This window comes from Podarcis bocagei, assembly GCF_964188305.1.
Source record: "Podarcis bocagei genome assembly, chromosome: Z".
Classification (NCBI taxonomy): domain Eukaryota; kingdom Metazoa; phylum Chordata; class Lepidosauria; order Squamata; family Lacertidae; genus Podarcis; species Podarcis bocagei.
Genome location: NC_138140.1, coordinates 45,580,678 through 45,600,434, shown reverse-complemented (window position 1 = coordinate 45,600,434; position 19,757 = coordinate 45,580,678). Strand labels below are relative to the sequence as shown.

The 19,757-nt window shown below is 43.1% G+C and overlaps 1 protein-coding gene across 6 annotated transcripts in view; it reads left to right on the top strand.

Annotated features, from left to right (window-relative positions):
* Positions 1 to 19,757, top strand: part of AFF2 (ALF transcription elongation factor 2) — a 393,570-nt gene that overhangs the window by 168,485 nt on the left and 205,328 nt on the right. The gene's annotated exons all lie outside the window — the stretch shown is intronic.

Genomic DNA, 19,757 nt, shown 5'->3' with positions numbered 1-19,757 from the left:
TCCCAATATGTATAAATATACAGCAGGGCTTTGAGAAATAAATAAGATTTTCTGAAAAATCGCCAAGTAAGGGGGGGGGGGGAAGAGAAAATAACAGCTCTTGTTTAGTTTGATGGGGCTTTTGAATAGGCCCATTACATGTTTGTATTTGGAAGGTTGAAACTCTTTTCGGGTGTCCATGTGCCCTGCTTTAGACCTCTTTTCAAAAGACTGTCATATTTGAAGGTTCCTCTATTTGAAGGGCTGCCCTGGCATAAAGAGGGGGGGGGGGAATCCATTTTGCAAAAGTACATAAATCAGGATTTGGTTGCAGAAGCTTACAGAGAGGTTCCCTCTCCACCTCTGGGAGCGAAAGTTGCGCAGAAGGCTCCAGGGACTTCTGGAGCCAGAATTTCTCTGATCCAACTGTTTTCTCTTGTAGCGAGACAAGTCCCTGTGTGGCCTGACCTCTTCCCTAGAGGAGGTGTTTGTTACACTATTCAGCCTCCCTAGAGATGTAAGCCTTCATTGTACCAAGGGCTGTGTGAAGTATTTGGCCAACCAGATGTCACTTTGTATTAAAATTATGTTTCTAAGTAACTTGAACAGATCCCCCCCCCCAGCTCTGGATCAGGCATCCCTGCCCTTTATTCCTTCCTGCCTTTACTGTCCTTATTAATCCAATGGAGTGGCTTCCAGGTGGCTTTCCAGAAAAGCCATGGTGTTCTATTAGATCAGTAACAGGGGACTTGGGGCTGTGGTTTACCACTAATACTAGTAGGCTCCCAAACAGGGATGGGGAGCCCCAGGAATGGGAGCCAAATGTGGCCCCTAGACCTGTCTGTCTAACCATGGGGGCACTCCCTGCATGACACACCCTATCCCCAGGCCATGCTCCTCACCTGCCCTGCTGCTTCACACTGCCATTTAGTGTTTTTCGCCCTGCGGGAATGCCTCACTGAACTCTGATAATGCCTTGTGCGATGTCTTGAGGGTGGACAGAACACTCACCCCACTAACACAAATACATCACACCCAAGTTCTGTCTTCATGTCTGCACAAATCATACAGTACATGCTAATTCAATATTGCTCAACTCTTTCTATTCCCACACCTCACACATATTCACACAATCACTCTAATATCTCCCCCCCTCCAAAAAACACCACAGCCTCTGGACATTTAAATCAGCAGAAGACAGATTTTGCAAAAGTGAATGAATATTGCATTTAAGAGGCCACTGAAGAGCTTTCTGCAAGCAGAGTGGATAGGGTGGTCCTTGGGTAGGGGTGCTACATTATTGGTATTTAATAAGAGTTTATTGTAGCTTTTTCATAATGCAATAAAAGAAACTCTTCTAAAATGGGGCAAAGGCAAAAAGAGAAAGAGAAAAGTAAACACCAAAGGAAAACCAAAATAATAGAAGAAAAGAGAGGAAGAAAAATAAAAAGGACTTCCGATTTTCCCTCTGTTCGTTATGTAAAAGATATGATTCAAAATATTCACTCTAGAATGACGCCCAGCTGATCTACTTTCTGTTAGGCAATGTTTTCCCAATCTTCCAACCCAAATAGATGATTTTACATGAGAAGTCCAAAATGGGTTCTCTAATTATTATTATTAATAAATGTTAGCAATAGTGTTTCTCTAATCTAACCTATCAGCTTTGTCTCCAATAAGGTATACTATGTGCAATTGATGGATACTGGAAGAATGAAATATAAACTATATTTTACTTCCTTATAAAAGGATTTCTCTTTTTTTAAATGGTGTTGCAGACATATTCCTGTTTTCATTTGTATAATGTTAGAGGGAAGAGGGAAAATCCATGTGCAAAGGGGTGCTCATAGTGGGGGAGACATACAACCAGTTGGCTCAAGGCAAACTCACACAATATTAAATATATTATGAGTCATCCATATGGAGGCTCATGTAACCAGCATTTATGGCCTGGGTTCAGAAACACATTGATCAAACCACCAGTTGTCTCTTATTGGATCTTTTTATTTGCAGATCAAGCTTTTGCAGACATTAAGAGTATGAGAGCAGCGAGGTGCACAAGAGAATATACTAGACAGAGAGCTACAATTTCATATATAGAGGTGATCTGATATACCAAGCAGATGTTTGCCATTTGGGTATATGTATGTTAATCGAGCAAGGACTTTTGATGACGTCTCTTGCTGCAAAGAGATAGTTATCAGTTTATTGTGATTGTTTTCCATTCCCATTATAGGCTTGGGGTTCTGATTGCAATCATCTTTAGGCATGTGTGTCACTATATGTATTAATTGTTTGTAAAGGGGGATACTTGAAAAGAAAGGGGATGGGGGAAGCTGCAGTGAGAGGTAGAGATGGATGAATCTATCCATTTCAGTTTCTCTGTTTATCATTTTTTACAATCATAAATGCCATCTTTTTGAATAATTCATCGTGCAAATTCATCTGCTTTTGACCAATGTACATATTTTTGTGAGCACTTTCCCTTAATATAACTCATTTTTGTGGGTTGTTTCCACTAACATGCATTTTAGGCCCACTTTCCCCTAATCTATGCATTTTTGTAAACACACTTCAGTTTGAGAATGGCACTGCCTATTTCAGAGAGATACACACTGCAAACGATAACCATGTTTCTGTTTATGGATTGGTTTGGGAAGTGCGAATCAGGTGGTTCCTTATTAAAAATGCAAATTAAATCAAATTCCTCTCCCACTCCTAGCACAAGGGTTTAGCCTGTTCCCCCCCCCCCCATCAGCCAAGCCCCCAGCTTGATATATAAAGGATGTGCATAAACCCTCTCCTCTCATTTAAAAAATGATAAATAAAAGGGGAACATATGAACCACGGGAATGCAGGGGGTGGGGAAATGGATCAAAAATGGTGGTGGTGGTTCTCCTTTGGACAGCTCCTGTGCTCTGTTTCCTCCTCCAGAAGTTCCTTTGAGTTGAAACTGCATCCAGGGGTCAGCATCATCCAGGTAACCACCAAGGGCCACACCAAGGGCCACTGCTCCTCCCTGCAGATTCCTGCTCATCATCAACTTTCCTATTGCTGCCTGTGTTCACACACCGTGTCTGAGCACACAAGCAATGAAGAGAGTAAGGCAGCAGTACATCAGTGCCATTGATCTGCCTTGTACTCTCCCTCTAGTGAGAGGGGAAAGAGAGAGAAAAAGAGAACTAATGAGTGATCAGTTTTGCCTTGGCGAGGAGGAGTGAGGTCACCAGAGGCCAAAGCTCCCTCCCCTCAAAAAGAAGAGATGAAGCACTTGCCTTCCATGGGGAAGAGCTCATGTTTAATATCTCTGATATTTTAGTAATCACAGGAAAGACTGGGGAAAGGTTGCCTTATTCCCTCCAACATTTCTCTGAAGAACATAGGGATGTCCCATTCTATTATTATTATTATTATTATTATTATTATTATTATTATTATTATTCATCCGTCTGACTGCCCAACCACTCTGGGCGGCTTCTATCATATAAATAATAATAATAATAATGAAACATTAAACATTAAAAAAGCTTCCCTATATATATCCTTCAGATTTATAGTTATATAGTTACTTATCTCCTTGGCTTGGGGGTAGCATGACTCTATACCCTCCAACATTTCTCCAATGAAAATAGGGATGTCCTAAGGAAAAGCAGGACATCCTGGGATCAAATCAGAAACTGGGATGATTTCTGTAAATCCGGGACTATCCCTTGAAAATAGGGACACATGGAGGGTCTGTTACCTGTACCCCAAAAACTCACAGTCATTGTCAGCAAAACCAAACTAAATGGACCAATGATTTTTTTTAAAAAAAAAAAAGTTGTATGCCACAGGGCTGTAAATAAAAGCTCTTAGTGGGGACGCGGGTGGCGCTGTGGGTAAATCCTCAGCGCCTAGGGCTTGCCAATCGCATGGTCAGCAGTTCGAATCCCCGCGGCGGGGTGAGCTCCTGTCTGCGGTCCCAGCTCCTGCCCACCTAGCAGTTCGAAAGCACCCTTAAGTGCAAGTAGATAAATAGGTACCGCTTTCTAGCAGGAAGGTAAACGGCGTTTCCGTGTGCTGCGCTGGCTCGCCAGAGCAGCTTCGTCACGCTGGCCACGTGACCCGGAAGTGTCTCCGGACAGCGCTGCCCCCCAGCCTCTTAAGTGAGATGGGCGCACAACCCTAGAGTCGGACACGACTGGTCCGTACGGGCAGGGGTACCTTTACCCCTCCCAAACCCCCCAAAATATGCATTAAAATTATCAATAAACTTCCAAGTCTAGGGCAGCTTCCTGGGTTTCTGTGACTGTGGCTGATTGTTGTTGTTTAGTCGTTTAGTCGTGTCCGACTCTTCGTGACCCCATGGACCAGAGCACTCCAGGCACTCCTGTCTTCCACTGCCTCCCGCAGTTTGGTCAAACTCATGCTGGTAGCTTCGAGAACACCATCCAACCATCTCGTCCTCTGTCGTCCCCTTCTCCTTGTGCCCTCCATCTTTCCCAACATCAGGGTCTTTTCCTTGTTCTATAATTATATGGCAAAGAAGTAAATGGGTGGCCACCTAGCTCAATTGGTAGTGAGACTCTTAATCTCAGGGCCATGGGCAACTCATATTGGGCAAAAGATTCCTGCATTGCAGGGGGTTGAATTGTATGACCCTCATGGTCCCTTCCAACTCTACAGTTCCATGAGTCTATATAGGAGTGGAGTCACTAGCTCCAGGAAGGAAAGTAAGGTAAAGGTAAAGGACCTGACCATTAGGTCCAGTCATGACCGACTCTGGGGTTGTGGCGCTCATCTCGCTTTATTGGCTGAGGGAGCCGGCGTACAGCTTCCGGGTCATGTGGCCAGCATGACTAAGCCGCTTCTGGCGAACCAGAGCAGCACACGGAAACACCGTTTACCTTCCCGCTGGAACAGTACCTATTTATCTACTTGCACTTTGACGTGCTTTCAAACTGCTAGGTTGGCAGGAAGGAAGGAAAGTACCACCAGAAAATTGGTGGCAGAAAGAAAGGTGTGCTGGGGGTGGTTTGTGGACACCATCCATGCCCACCCCCTTGCAGATGTCAGGTTGAAATTTCTTCTGGGAGAACCTCTGTGTGTGTGCTTGTTTGTTTGTTTGTGTGTGTGTGTGTGTGTGTGAGAGAGAGAGAGAGAATTGAATATATAATGAGCTTCCAGTTGGTAAACCACAACTTTCTTATTATCTCCCCCACCCCAAGGTACCAATTATCCAAAGATACAAATAATCCAAGTGATTTTCTTTCTTTTAAAAAAGAAAAAGAGAAAGAAAAATACCTATTATCTAGATAAAAAAAAATTCTTCTGGCTGCAGGATAAATCTGGAAGAATCCTGGTCATGGGGGGGGGGGAGAGAGAGAGAGGGAGAGGAGAGTATGAGAGGGAGGGAGAATTTTAAAGGTTATTTATATTGTCTGACAGTGGAATGTGACATTTTCTCCCTGGAAAACGAAAATAGCCAGGAAGCAGATGAGCCTGGCTTGAGGTGAAAATGAAGAAAGGAACAAAAAGTACATTTTAATGAGACATTTACAAATTGTTCTGCACAGAGAGATCCACAATGTAGCAGCAGTTTGTCAGGGAACACGGTGCAGATGTCTCTCTTTGGAGTTTGTCCTGAAGCAGTGTTGCTTCAAAATACACAAGCAGGACTCCACGCAGCAGACTTGGCTTCCTCTGGCCCTTTGGACGTGGTTGGTCTTGCCCTGCCTTTCATTCCAACACAGAATGGGCTCCCACTGCAACAAATTTTCCCCATGGGAAGAGTATATACTAGGGGAGATGGATAATAGTGTTTCTGAGTATGCCATCAGGGCTTCCTCTGCGTAGGAGACAGTTTTTTGGCGCAGTACTTGATGGCGGTGGGGCTTGAAAAGGCAACGCGGGAGGTGAGGAAGTGATGATATCCCAGTGGAGGTGAAATCAACATCGAGCATTGTTATTTCTTGTTTCTTGCCTCAGTGTGACAGTTCTTTAAGCAGCAGGGGAGCTCCTCTGGCCAAGGAGAGAGGCTGTCAGAGGAAATGTGCCTCTGGAGCCTGGCTTCTCTGCCTACCAGGCAAGCAGTTTCAGTGGAGACAGCGCTGTGCAAAGTAAATGGGACCTGGGGCAAAACATTGCAGGGGACGCTGCTCCTAATCTGAGTGTCAGCCTGCCATGCCCTTTTGTTATGGAGTTTCATTCCATCCTCTCATTCCCCCTCCCCGCAGATTTCAATATTTTGCTGCCAGTGGGCATACCCAGTAACTGAGAAGGAGTATCCCTGTATACTGATACTTTCCTTCGGATCCAAAACTGCTTCTGCCCCATCTTTGCCCTGCCCCTGAAATGCCTCATTTTGGACTGTAATGCTGGCTGCCACAGTAAGAAAACCCCCAGCGTAGATCTGCACTTGTGGAGCTTCCCACAAAAGCAATCAGGGACCTAGCATCAGGCAGCACTGCCAGGTTAGCTTTCTCCCATAGCTCTCATTTCCAAATTAAGCCCTGCATAATTTACACACCCCACATAATTTGCATGTGTGTGTAAAATCATGCAAGTCTTTAATTGTGTTTGAAAAAAATTTCACACTTATTTATTTTTCAAAACAAAATTACACCCCACTTTCACCTCCACTAATATAAAAGCAAAGAATCAAATTAGCAGCCATCTAATTATTGTAGCACAAAAGCAGCAGCAAAAAAAAAGCAGAAATATATAATAGAAATTTGGGACTGATGTCCATTGACTAAAAGCCAATCTCTCCTACACGTTATTTTATTGTCAGTGAGTTTCTCTGAATTTATTTATTCTCCCTTCTCAGCCTACCTGCTGTTTTTTCTTTAGGGGGTTAAAAGGAAGCACTTTTTTCATTCCTGTTTGTTGCTCACTTAGAAGAAGAGATGTTTTTGAAGGGCGGAAAAAACCCATGTACTTTGAACAGGGCTGTAGCTCTGTGGTAGAGCATTTGCCTTACATGCAGGGGGTCCCTGGTTTGATCACCAGCATCTCCAGGTCATTGTGCATCTTCACCAGGCCTCTTGGAGAATGTGCACACCATTCCATCCACGAAGAAAGAACTGTGCACATGCGTGGAAGAATGTGCGTGCATTGACTGGATTTTGTACATTCTCCAGTCATTAGGCACACTCTCCAGCAGCCTTGGGGAATGTGCATATCTCCATTGAATTTTGTACATTTCTCTGGCCAGTATGCATCATCACCCAACATGCTTGGTATGTGTGTGCATTTATGCACATTAATCACTCAAACTGCATTCCCCAATATATCAGTTATTCGGAAAGGGTGCATATATTTTCATCAATGAATAGCTTCTAACACCATTGGTATGATTGTCTTGATTGTGATTATTATTTTACATTTCACTCTATGGAAGCAGTTCATATTGTGATTCAAGAAAGTAGCACTTTGTTACTCATTTCCTCCTTTCCTTTTCAAGCTGGGTCACAACATCCCATTTCATTGGGCTCATTCCAAGCAATTGACCGCACACACAACTGCTCCTTTCCCTTCTTCAGTCCTGCACACATCTCTGTGATCATCCTCTCCCTGCCCTCCCCTGGCCTTTTTGGAGTAGAGTTTGTTCTTTGCTTGCACTGCCCTACCAATCTACAACATCTGTCTTTTTTTACCTTCCTGGCTGTGAGGGATTCCGCCCCCATGTCTGCCCCCTGCGATCTCCCTTCTTCCAACACATTTTTCTTTTGCTTCTTTTCTTTAGCTGATGGCTTTCACTGTAATGTGTCTGTGAACCTCATGGATGCAAGTTATTTAAAAACTATGCCATTTTTCTTTAACTTTATAAAGGGATAAAGGTGTGTTTCAAGGAACAGTGGTGTTTGTCAAACAGATGTTATTCTGTAATGAATAATGGAAGCCATCTGAAATACCTTAAAAATCATCATGGGGTAGTGTGTTTGTGTGTGTGTGTGTGTGTTGTGTTGTGTTGTGTGTGCATGAATGATTCAGCAGGGATATAGCATCCACAAATGTCCTTTTCTGAACAATGTAAATAGTAGATGTAAAGAGTCTGCAGATGTGTTTGGTCCAGGAGCTCTTGAGGAGAAATGCTACACATCTTTATCTCCAGACTCTTATGTTGACAGATCTTGATTCTGTGCCCTGCTGAGGTTTTCCACATAAAACCTCACATCACTAAGCTGCAGAAAAATAGAGTCAGGAGTGTGATTTATGTAGAAAACATCAAAATCCGGATAGAAAGCATTTTTGGATATTTAACGTTCAGATAATTTGTTAAACCTGTGGCAACTAAGATGGCATGTACTAGCCATTCACATTCCATTGACTATGAGGCCATGTCTTCACATGACCTTTAAAGCACTTTGATACCACGTTAAACAGTCATGGCTTCCCCTCACAGAGCTGCATTTCTCAGAGTTCCTTGAGAAGAAGGATTAGTTGGTAAACCACTCTGGGGATTGTAGCTCTGTGAGGGAAATAGAAGCATCCTAACAACTCTCAGCACCCTTAACCACCTACACTTCCCATAGTTATTTGGGGAAACCATAATGGTCGCAGTGGATTGGATGAGGTAACCGTTTGGTGGATTTGTAGGTGATTGACTGACCAAACCCAAACAGTGTTCACTAATGGTTCCTCACCATCCTGGGGAAAAAGTGACAAGTGGAGTGCTACAGGATTCTGTCATGGGCCTGTTGTCATTCAACGTCTTCATAAACAACTATGATGAAGGTATCAAGGGGATTCTCATCAAATCTGCAGATGCAACCAACCAAGGAGACAACACTGGGATTAAAGGTGGCCTAAACTGATTGCAGAACTGGGCAAAACTAATAAAATGAATTTCAATAGGAACAAATGTTAGGTTCTACACATGGGCAGGAAGAACCAGCTTTATAAGTATAAGATGAGGGGCACTTGGCTCACCATTAGGACATGTGACAGGGATCTAGGGGTCTGGAAACCAAGCCTTACGAGGAGTGGTTGAAGGAGTTGGGTATGTTTACCCTGGTAAAGAGGAGACTGAGAGAAGATATGAGAGCCATCTATAAATATCTCAAGGGCTGCCACATGGAAGTTGGTGCAAGCTTGATTATTCCTGCTTCAGATGCTAGGACGCAACTGAATAGATTCAAGTTACAAGAAAGGAGATTCCAACTAGACATTTTCTGAGTTTCCCAGGTGCATCAGAAATGGTTTGTCTGCCCCATACCTTCTTCCAGCTGCCCTTACTATCTACAAACACTCCACACTCTTCTTCCCTTTTCTTGAACCTGGATAAGTGGGGCAATATTGGAGGAAAGGGTATATATTTTTCCTCCATCCTCTGAACTTAGGAACATAGAAACATATTCAGACAATAGGTCAGTCTAGCTCAGCATTGTCCATGTTGACTTGTAGCAGCTCTCCTGGAACACCATTTCCAGCCCTACCTGGAGATGTCAGGGATTGAACCTTAGATCTTCTGTATGCAAAGCAGATGTTCTCCCACTGAGCTATTGTAATAGTAATAGGGGTTGCTCGTGCGTAAGTTGCTGCCACTCCTGGCTAGGTTGCCTGGTTAAACCTTCCTGTCTGGACTGCCCTTCACTTCGTGGCTGTTTTAGTCGCTAGCAGAATCCGTCAGTGGGCGTTTCTTAAACCTTTTCCAGCATAAAAGCTGTTTGACGCCAAGTCTCCTCCTACTCTCCCTGCGCGGAAGTCTTCTGCGCAGGGTGGGTGTGGGTAGCGGGGGACCCGTGCTCTCCCCGCTGGTGTCTTGCGAGGAGCCCTGGAGCCCTCTCACCGATTCCCCCATCTGCCCCCCTTTATCCCTGGTGTTGCACTGATTTCCTTCCCCAGCTGATGAGCTGCCTCTCTCCCTGCTGGATCCTTCTCCAGCATCACTTGGGAGCCTTCCCTCCGCCTCTGGCTCCGATGTCAGTTCCCTGACAGCTATGGCCCTCCCCTTATGGCTCTGCTGACTAATAGCATGCTGGAGTGCTGGGAAGTATGGGAGATATAGTTCTACTAACAGCTTCTGCCATGGCATAAGTAGCAGCTGCTACTTTTACAGCCCAGCCCACCTTCAAGGTAAGAAAAAGGTGGGAGGAGAATGTGGTGTGTGTTTGGGAGGTGGAGAGGCTGGCTCTTGGGGAATGAGCAATGGCAGAAGATGTGGATAGGGGCAGCACTGGAAATTCTTTCCTGGTTTAGATTTTAATCTAATCCATAGAGGAATGTAGTGGTTAGATAATGTCTTGGGTGCTTATAAAGCTTGCCTCTTTTTTGCCTCTCTGAGCCCCCGAAAGTTTGTTTCCAAGACCAAGCTCAGTGAACATCACCAGCATCTCTATGAAGTGCTGCCTCCAGCACTGAGCTGAGTGTGCAGGAAGATTCATAACAAAACCCAGGTACATCCCTCTCTGTTCTCCCTTATATGAATTATCTAGATCAACTGACTAATATGGCTAGAGCATGTGGCTTATCAGGAAGTCAGCTGACCACCTACCTGCCATGGTTAAAGCTGCTACCCACGTGGCACCATCATCACAGTTTTGTCTGTTGGGTTGTCTCGGTTTCTTTCACAAGGCCCAGTTCTCATCTTGAACACATGAAAAGTGAAGAAGGGATTTGTTTTTTTAAAAAAGAAAAGTTGAATTACTCACTTTTGTTTTAAAACAAACAGTCGTCAAATCTAAATCCTTAAGGGTGATTACTTGGCTTTGTGATTTGTTTATCCTCACTCGAGGGAAATTTCACTAATAATTCTCACAAAGGCTCCCTGCTTGTTTATAGCGCTTTGCTGTCGTTTTCATTAACGGCAAATTGTTCAATATGATGCTAAACTGAACTATATTAGATCAGCTAGAAATCTTTGCAGGCTCTCAAAGGCTGGCCATTATATATTCAAAACAGGGACGTAATGTTTCAGAGTTTCATATTCTACTATAATTATATGGTTCAATGCAAGTGATTATATCTCTTCTTCAGTATCAGACTGAAAAGTTTTGGTTTGCTGGCTCCCTCGTAATTTACTGCCTCGGCATAATGGGCCAGCCTTGTGGAAAAAAAGATGATAAATGACGCTGGCGAGGATTCATAGATTTATTAAATTTCTATCAAACTGTGCAACAAAAAAAAATCTGCTTAAGTTAGAAATAGGCTCAAATTTTTTAATCAAAATTCATGAGTCCCGGTACTTGCTTCAGTAGGTCCGAGGAAGGCTTGAATTGAAGACTGATTAAAGAAAATAAAAGGTTTATTTGAAGTAATTTTTCAATGACGGCTTTTAATTGGATGTTAAATCAAATCCTTATCTTCCTTTCTGCAGATAGCACATTATATAAAATACAGTTAAGGGCTTTACCACTGTAACTGATACACGGAATAACAATTGACTTCTCACTTCGTGCTGTGAGGGGAAAAGGGCACCAATTGTCAACCCATCAGAAATTACATATGTAAATTAGTTCTGAAGTTGACGGATATGAAGATGACTTACAACGTTGCTCTCAGTACTTCCTGGGGGTGGGGTGGGGTACCTGTTTAGATTCTCCCTGAAGGCTAACCATTGTTTTGCTAACCTTTACAAGTGTGTGTCCACAAACCATCCACCAGCCCTCTCATCTCTTTTGCTGATCTTACGACTTTAGGCATTTCAGATAGGACATGTTTTACCCTTTGGGAGTCATTTGGCCTACATATGTTAGTTTGTTCCCGAAGTGTGCTCCCCTTCCCTTAAAATAGGGGTGGGGATCTGTCATCCTCCAGATCTTACTGGTCTACAACTATCATCATCCCTGAACATTGACCATAGTGGTTGGAACTCTTTATGTAGTAAGTCAGTTCCCTCCACTAAAATCCCAACAATTATTTGTACCTCCACAATTAGCTCTGTTAATGATTCTTTTTTGGTCATGAGTTGCCCTTGGGTTTGCCCCTTTTTGGCTGGGCAAGACTCATCAGTAGTTTTCTAAATTGAATCAGTCATACATTTATAAATCAAATGAGTTTTGCCAGTCCTTCACCTCCCACCATTCAGTTTCCAGGGAAGACCCTGAGCTCCACCACTGCAAGAGAGGGTGAGAAATGCAGGATGCTGGCTCAGCTGGGATCATCATTACTAAGCTTGAGGCTCTTGATTATCTGTGGCGTCCTTGAATGGGTGGGATGCTTTAATCCAGCCTTTCAAAAGCAGGATTGCCTTTTAGATTCTTTACTTTGCTTTTCTTTCATGCCAGGTTTAACATATGTGTTTCTTTGTTTATGTATTATAAGTTGCATAGTTAAAAATAGCAACCAATAAATTTAATAAATAATAATAATGTATTACACCGGACACACTGTCCACAGACTATGAATATATGTGTCCCTTTCTCCTTTTACTTGCCTTCCCCCACCCGCCAAGCTAAAAAAAAGTCCTAAACAATGTGACCTTTCTTCTTAGGGGAGCTCCTTGCCCCAATTTGGCTACCCTTCAGCTACTTCTCCTCCACTGCTCTCGTATTCTGTTTGCTCCCTTGCTTTCCCAGTCCTTCAAAGTTAATTTTTCTTTGTGTTTAATCATCTTTAATTTCTGTTTAACCAGCACATAGCCAATTATCAGCAACATTTCTACCATGCAACTATTGTGTGAAGACCAATATTAACTTCTTATGCAGGGCTGCAGAGTTTATTGTGGAAGTGTAATTTTAGGAGCCTGTTCATTAATTTCACACAGCGGCGTGGGACGGGGAGGGGGGAGAATGAAATGCCAGCATGGATAAAGGTGAAAGCCTTCTCTCCCTCCCTCCTTTCTTCTCTTCCTTCCCCTTTCCTCCAGTAGATAAAATTAGGAAAGTAAAAGCTTTCACTGTTGGAGACCGACTGAAGCACTTTATAATCGCTATGCTGAGCATTATGATTATTGGTACATTAGTGGGTTTTGAGTGGGTGCATTAGTAGGCCATGCTGTACTTACATCTGCAAATTGGTACAAGGTACAGATCCCATGGAGGCTGGGAATAGGTTTTAGTATATAGGGCTGGTGCAGAGCTCCTTCTGTCCCGTCCCCCCTCCACATTTTCCTTATACCGCAGGGATGGGGAAGATACTCAGTTTGTTCGCACGTGAAAATACCTGATTTGCACTTCCTGAAATGGTATGTGAACTGCAAAACTATCCTTTGAAATTCATACTTCTCCGAATTTTGCAACTCATCTCTCCAGCCAAATGATGTGTACAAAAGTGTGTATATTAGGGGAAAGTGTCCATTAAAAATGCATGCGAAAACTATGTATATAGGTGAACAATGCATATATCAGTGAAAATAACATAGGAAACAGCAATATATTCAGGAAGATTGCTTGAGAAACAGTGTATGTTAAGGGAAATTCATGCTAACATGCTGATAAATTTCCATAAGCACTTAAAAAGTAAATAAACAAGCAAAGCACGGACAAGTCATGCACAGCCTACTGTTTTTTGTGGTTCTTTCAAGGCAGGGGCTGGGATCCTGTTTCATTGTGAAGGCCACCTTCCTTCATGGGTGACCTTCCAGAAGCCACATCTCAGCTTGGGCAGGGGAAGGTAGAGAGCAGATGGCCACAGCTATAACTATTTCTGAGTTAGCAGAGTCTGTAACCTGAAGCGTATGTAACCTGAAGTGTATGTAACCCGAGGTACCACTGTATTTTCAATTTTCAATTGCAGATGATAATCACCTTCTTGTTAAATCTGCATTATCTGTCCAGCATCTGTGGCAGCATAATTCACAAGGAGTGTCCCATTTAACAGTTTGGAAGTTTTAGTGCTTCACCAGATATGCTTCTAATTATAGTGCCTACATTTTGCTGTTTCAATTGTCTTCCTAAATGGACTTTTGCTATCCTGCCAAGAATGTGTCAGCAATGTATTTTAAGTGAATAAAGAAGTTTTCGTCATATCCACTGTATTGGAAAAGACCATAATTTTCAGCAGCGTTTAAGTACATTTCCCCTTCATTTTCTTGTTGTTGTACTATGGTGGTTTCACAATGTGGTCCTTGTTGGGGCATGTGCGGAGTGCCCATTTAACATGCCAGCAGATTGTGCAAATGGAAAACCCAGAATGGGGGTGTAAAAGAAAAACACAGGACAGTTTGGGTGGGGTCAGTTCATTTACTGATAGGCACTCCAAAGTGTTATGCAGTTCCTTAGCTTAGCAGTTACATACAGTGGACACTCGGGTTGCAAACGTGATCCATGCGGGATGCACGTTCGCAACCCACAGTGTTTGCAACCTGGAGCGGCAAATTTGCGCATGTGCAAAGTGCAATTTTGTGCTTCTGCACATGTGCGACTGCCGAAACCCGGAAGTAACCTGTTCCGGTACTTCCGGGTTTTGGCAGGTCCATAACCCAAAAAAAATGCAACCTGAAGCGTCTGTAACCCGAGATAATGACTGTATAGTTGAGGGATGTTCTTATGCATAGTGGGAAAGGATCACAACTCTGTGGCAGAGCATGGGCCTTGAGTGCAGCAGGTCCTAGATTCAACCTCTGGCATCCCCAGATATGGCTGGGGAAAACTACTGCTTGAAACTCTGAACAGCTGCTGCCACATTTCCAGCTGTTTTGGACTACAATTCCCATAATCCCAAATTTGGGAAACCCTTGATTAGACAATGCTCAGCTAAATGTACCAATGGCCTGACTCTGTTTAAGCCTATTTCCTCTGTTTCTAGCATGGCTCTTCCTGCTTCGGTGCATACTCTTGGTTGCTGATGAGCACCCTGCCCTGCTTCTTGTTACAGGCACAGAGATTAATTGAAAGGATCACTTCCCAGTCTGACCGGTTAATCTGATCATGTTGATGACTAAAGTTTATTAATTGCCATCTAATTTGCTGTTGACAAAAGGAACACTGAGCTCTATTCACATTAGACAGAGTTCCGGTCAACTCCACCAGCAACCTACTTAGGCAATTATTTCAAGTCATTAGAACCATATTCATTCTGCTTCTCCTTCTCTTTTTAAAGCCCTGTGTGCTTTTTCCTATGGTTAATTATGATTTTAAAACTTCAAGGGAATGTTTCCGGTTGCTTGAAAGTGCCCCGATCGCAGCCTTTCGACTGACACAGAGGATTAGTTGAGATTTAAACCAGTGACCTCCAAGCTCTGGCTACTGTCACCTTGCTTCATACAAAACACAACAGGGCTGCCTCTGCTCAGGTTACTCTAAATCACAAGTTGATGAGAGGTGACAGGTTCTGCAACGGAGTTTGATTCCTGCCTCCCTGGGCCAAATTCCTTCAAACAGAGGCTAGGGGAGGTCACTTTGTGTGTCCAGAACCAGTGAACTGCGCTCACTGTTATATTGTACAAGCCTTTCATGTGCATGTGTCTTCTTTTCTCTCCTCTTTTTTCTTTTTGACAAGTGAAGCTCATCTTTGTAAACACCAATGCTTAAGAGAAAGTAATTTCAATACAACCAAAATATTTTTTAAAAAACTGATGATATGCACGAAGGATGAAATATCAATTGTTTATTCAGTATGGCCAAACAGATTGATTAGATACAAATGTGCATATCTGGAACTCATTTTAAAATGGTTCCCATCTCATGTGAAGCAGGTTTCATTGTAAGGATATGCCATTGTTGTAATGCAGGTTCTACCACCATGTTATGCAGGTGGCGCTGTGGTCTAAACCACTGAGCCTCTTGGGCTTGCCGACTGGAAGGCTGGCGGTTCGAATCCCCATAATGGCAGTTCGAAAGGACGCCAAAAGTGCAAGTAGATAAATAGGTACCACTCCGGCAGGAAGGTTACCGGCATTTCCATGCGCTCTGCCGTCCATCGCGGTGTTCCGTTGTGCCAATAGCGGTTTAATCATGACCCGGAAAGCTGTCTGTCGACAAATGCCAGCTCCCTTGGGCTGAAGCGAGATGAGCGCTACAACCCCATAGTCGCCTTTGACTAGACTTAAGCATCCAGGGGTCCTTTATCTTTATCTTATTTTTCTACCATCATGTGCACGTTTCCTTGCAGATTGCACTTTAGCAATTCAGTAACTTCATGACAAAAAGACTGGATACAACCCATGAGCTCCGCATTACTGTTGTTGGTTCTTTAATTCCCTGCTTGAAAAACAAAAGCATGCCTTGTAGCACTTCAAGACTGAGCAAATCTATCACAGCATGAGCCATTGGTAGTCAACATGGTGGCCTTCAGACGTTGTCAGGCTACAACTCTTGTCAACCCCAGACAGCGAGAACAGGAGTCTAAGGCTGCATTCACACAGCAATGTATTCCCCGACATTTTACCAACTGTTGATTTCTGTATTATATTTGAGTTCACATAATGAGACTCTTAATCTCAAGGCTGAGGGTTCAATCCCCACATTGGACAAAATTGTCCTGCATTGCAAGGGGTTGGGCTAGATGACCCTCGGGATCTTTTCCAACTCTACCGTTCTATGATTGTTGGATGAAAAAGACACTTCTGGAAATTTAGTGGAATATAATGGAACTTTAGTGATCCTTTCTGTGTTAATTTGTTCCAGAAACACTCAGTTTGCAACTTCATTGACCCAGAAAATAGTGGGAGTAAAGTGATGAAATTTGGGGTGGTTATACAGGCATACAGTTTTTTTTCCTGTTATTTTCATGGGTGAATTGTGGATGGGGGGGTTGGGGAGAGAACAGAAGCACACATGTGGAATAGTGAGGGAGTAGTGATGATGACCATGCCCAATGGTATGAATGACATTTAGTGCAACAGGCTGATAAATTGGTCAAAAAGCCACAGTTCCTTAACGCAACAGGTACAGCAGTGGGAAAGGAAGGTTAGAAAACAGGACAGAAGTACTAGCTTTATAATCGGGAAAACTACCCCTGGCATGAGCTTTCATGGACTACAGTCCACTTCATCATACCTGACCTTTAATGCCCAGTAAATGTATCAGTCTTTAAGATGTCATAAGATTCTTTGCTGTTTTCTGCTGCAGCACAGACTAACATGGCTACCCTTTCCGGAAGTAGCTGCAGTGAAATCTTCCTACGGTTACATTTTAAAAGCCATAAGTTCAAGGAGCAACAGCATTTGAGGGCGTGCCATAAAATCATTTACCCTGTTGCCTTGCATGTTCAGCAAACACATGTAGAGCCTAGGATGGAGATAGGGAGCTATTCTGTGCTTGTGGAGAACAAGATTGGGTTATCCACCTGTTAATCACCTTACATCACAATGGCATCAGGTGACTCATTTGTGGTCACTGGCAGTGCACAGCACCTTGAAACCCTGACGGTCAGCTGGTTGTTAGAGCTCTGAAGCACCACATTGGGCTCTGAAGGGGGAAAGCCAAGCCATTCATCTGGATGCACTTAGACTCCTCCCTGCAATTGGGAAACCTGAATGTGTGATGGGGCAGGGATCTTGGGGGGGGACGGACTTGCATGAGTAGCCCTCCTTCCCTTTTCACAGCCTGGAGAGGGCTTTCGCTGCATGTGTTTGTATGCAGAGCATCATAAGGAAACAGGGACGGATGAAATGGCATGGTACCAGCAGTTTGTGGCTCACCTTGCCGTTCAATTCAACAGCTCTCTTTTAAAGCACAGAATGGCAATTCATCCTTTAGTCAAGTGACCAGGAAATAAATAAATCACCTCTATGCTAATAGGCAGGCTTCTAGACAGTTACGGGAATGTTTAAGTGAGCAGGAGAGATGCTTGTTCTGCTTCATGTTTGTTTCAGACATAATTAGCCTTCACTCCCACATTTCAGCTGCTCTTCGGACTACGAGAGCGATACTATCCTACTTTTGTGTGTGTGTGTTTGTTTCACTCAGTTTTTAAGGTGATCACATTCCCTTCAAAGCAACGAGATTAACGAGAGAAGCTTTCCATGACCTGCCAGCTGTAACTGATGGAAGTTGTAGCCCAAATCATCTGGAGGGCACCAGCTTGAAGAAGGCAGAAGGCAGCACTTGAGCTATACATCTCAAGTGCTGTGATACAACTTTATACAATCATGTTGTTTGTTAAGGGTGTTATTAGGCGATTCCCCTATTCCCCTCACAGAGGCATGATTCCCAGAGTTCCCTGGAAAGAGAGCTTATTTGACGAACCACTCTGGGAAGTGCAGTTCTTTGAAGGGAAAAGGGCTGTCCTACCAACTCGCAGCACCCTTAACAAACTACAGTTCCCAGGATTCTTTTGGGAAATTTATGGCTTTTAAAGTACTATAATAGTGCTTTAAATGTACAGGGATGTGGCCTGAACAAGAACCACAGCTTTTCCTATCTCACTCAGCATTATTATTTTTAACAATCAGCAATTTTAATATCTGAGCGGCAGTTATGTAACCTATAGATTGGTAGTCTGAAATATTAATTAATTTGGAACAAACCAAGTCCATGCCGCCTTCTGGCACGCCTAGCGGAAATCCTGATAAGATATTTTTTCCTTCCCAGTAACACTGAATTTTTTCATTGTTATGATAAAATACAGGTGTGCTTCAAAATGAAACTTGCCTGACCAGCAGAAATTGAATATATCTTTAGAACAAAGAGGACTTAAATCAAATCAATCTTTATCAGACAGGAGCATTTGCATTTGCATTACTGAGTGCAAAGCCATAGTCAAAACTGAAATGATGATGATGATAAGAAAATACACTACTTTTGCAATCTCTCTTCAATATATTGGAGAGCATGTATCTCACAACATTTATTGGATTAGCACTGCAGCATGTTTCCTTCAATGAGTGCAAGTTTACCATAATGAGAAGGTAGCTGAATGAATACTTCCATGGAGAGAAGTTAATGCAGTTTAATTATTTAATTTGATTGTTCCTAGATATTGATTTGCCATTTTTCTGTTGGAACATCTAAATGGTTTACAGCGATTTGCTCAAAAAGCAATCACCAAATAGACATGAACCATGACTAAATCACAGCCTAAAATGGTCTAAGAGGCAGAGAAGAAGCTTCCATATGCAGATCAGTCCATCTAGTTCAGGCCCCATTTGCACTACTCAGTTAAAGCACTATGGTACCACTTATCTGGCTTCCCCAAATAATTCTAGGAGCTGTAGTTCATTAAGGGAGCCGAGAGTTCTCAGGAGGTTTCTATTCCCCTCCCAGAGCTACAGTTCACAGAGTTCACCATGAAGAGGCATTGAGAACCGTACACTGAGAATTGTAACTCTGTGAGGGGAATAGGAGTCCCCTAACAACTCTCCCTTAGCAAACTACAGCTCCCAGAATTATTAACAGGAAACCATGGTTGCTTAAAGTAATATAAAACTTTAAAAAATATATAGTGCAGATGAGCCTTCCCCATGCTGGCTGACAGCAGCAGTCCAAGACACCAGACATTGAGCTTGGAAACTTCTACATACAAAGCAGATGCTCTTATTATTGAGTTACGATGTTCAGTGAAATCACCAGTAGACTGAATCAAGACAAAGTATGACAAACACCATGTGTGTTAGTTGGCTTCCTAGTGCCAGAATGCTTCTGTTATAGCAATATCAATAACCTTCAGGTGAGTGAACACTCTTGATACCATAACTATCACTTTCTAATGTCCTGTATTGACTTCCTTTTGACTTCACTGTATCCTTTCACTTCCTAGTTATGTGTATGTACAGTCAGTAGTGGCCTGCTACTGGCATTGCTGTGACTTACTGGAGGGGCAAGATTGGCATGGCACAAATGTACCGATATGCACACCAGATTAGCTTGCCCACTGTGTTTGCATCAGTCCAACCTCCCCTCCTCCTCCTCAGTAAACTGCAGCATTGCTAGTGACAGGTCAAGTGTGTGTGTGTGTGTACCTGCAACGCAGAT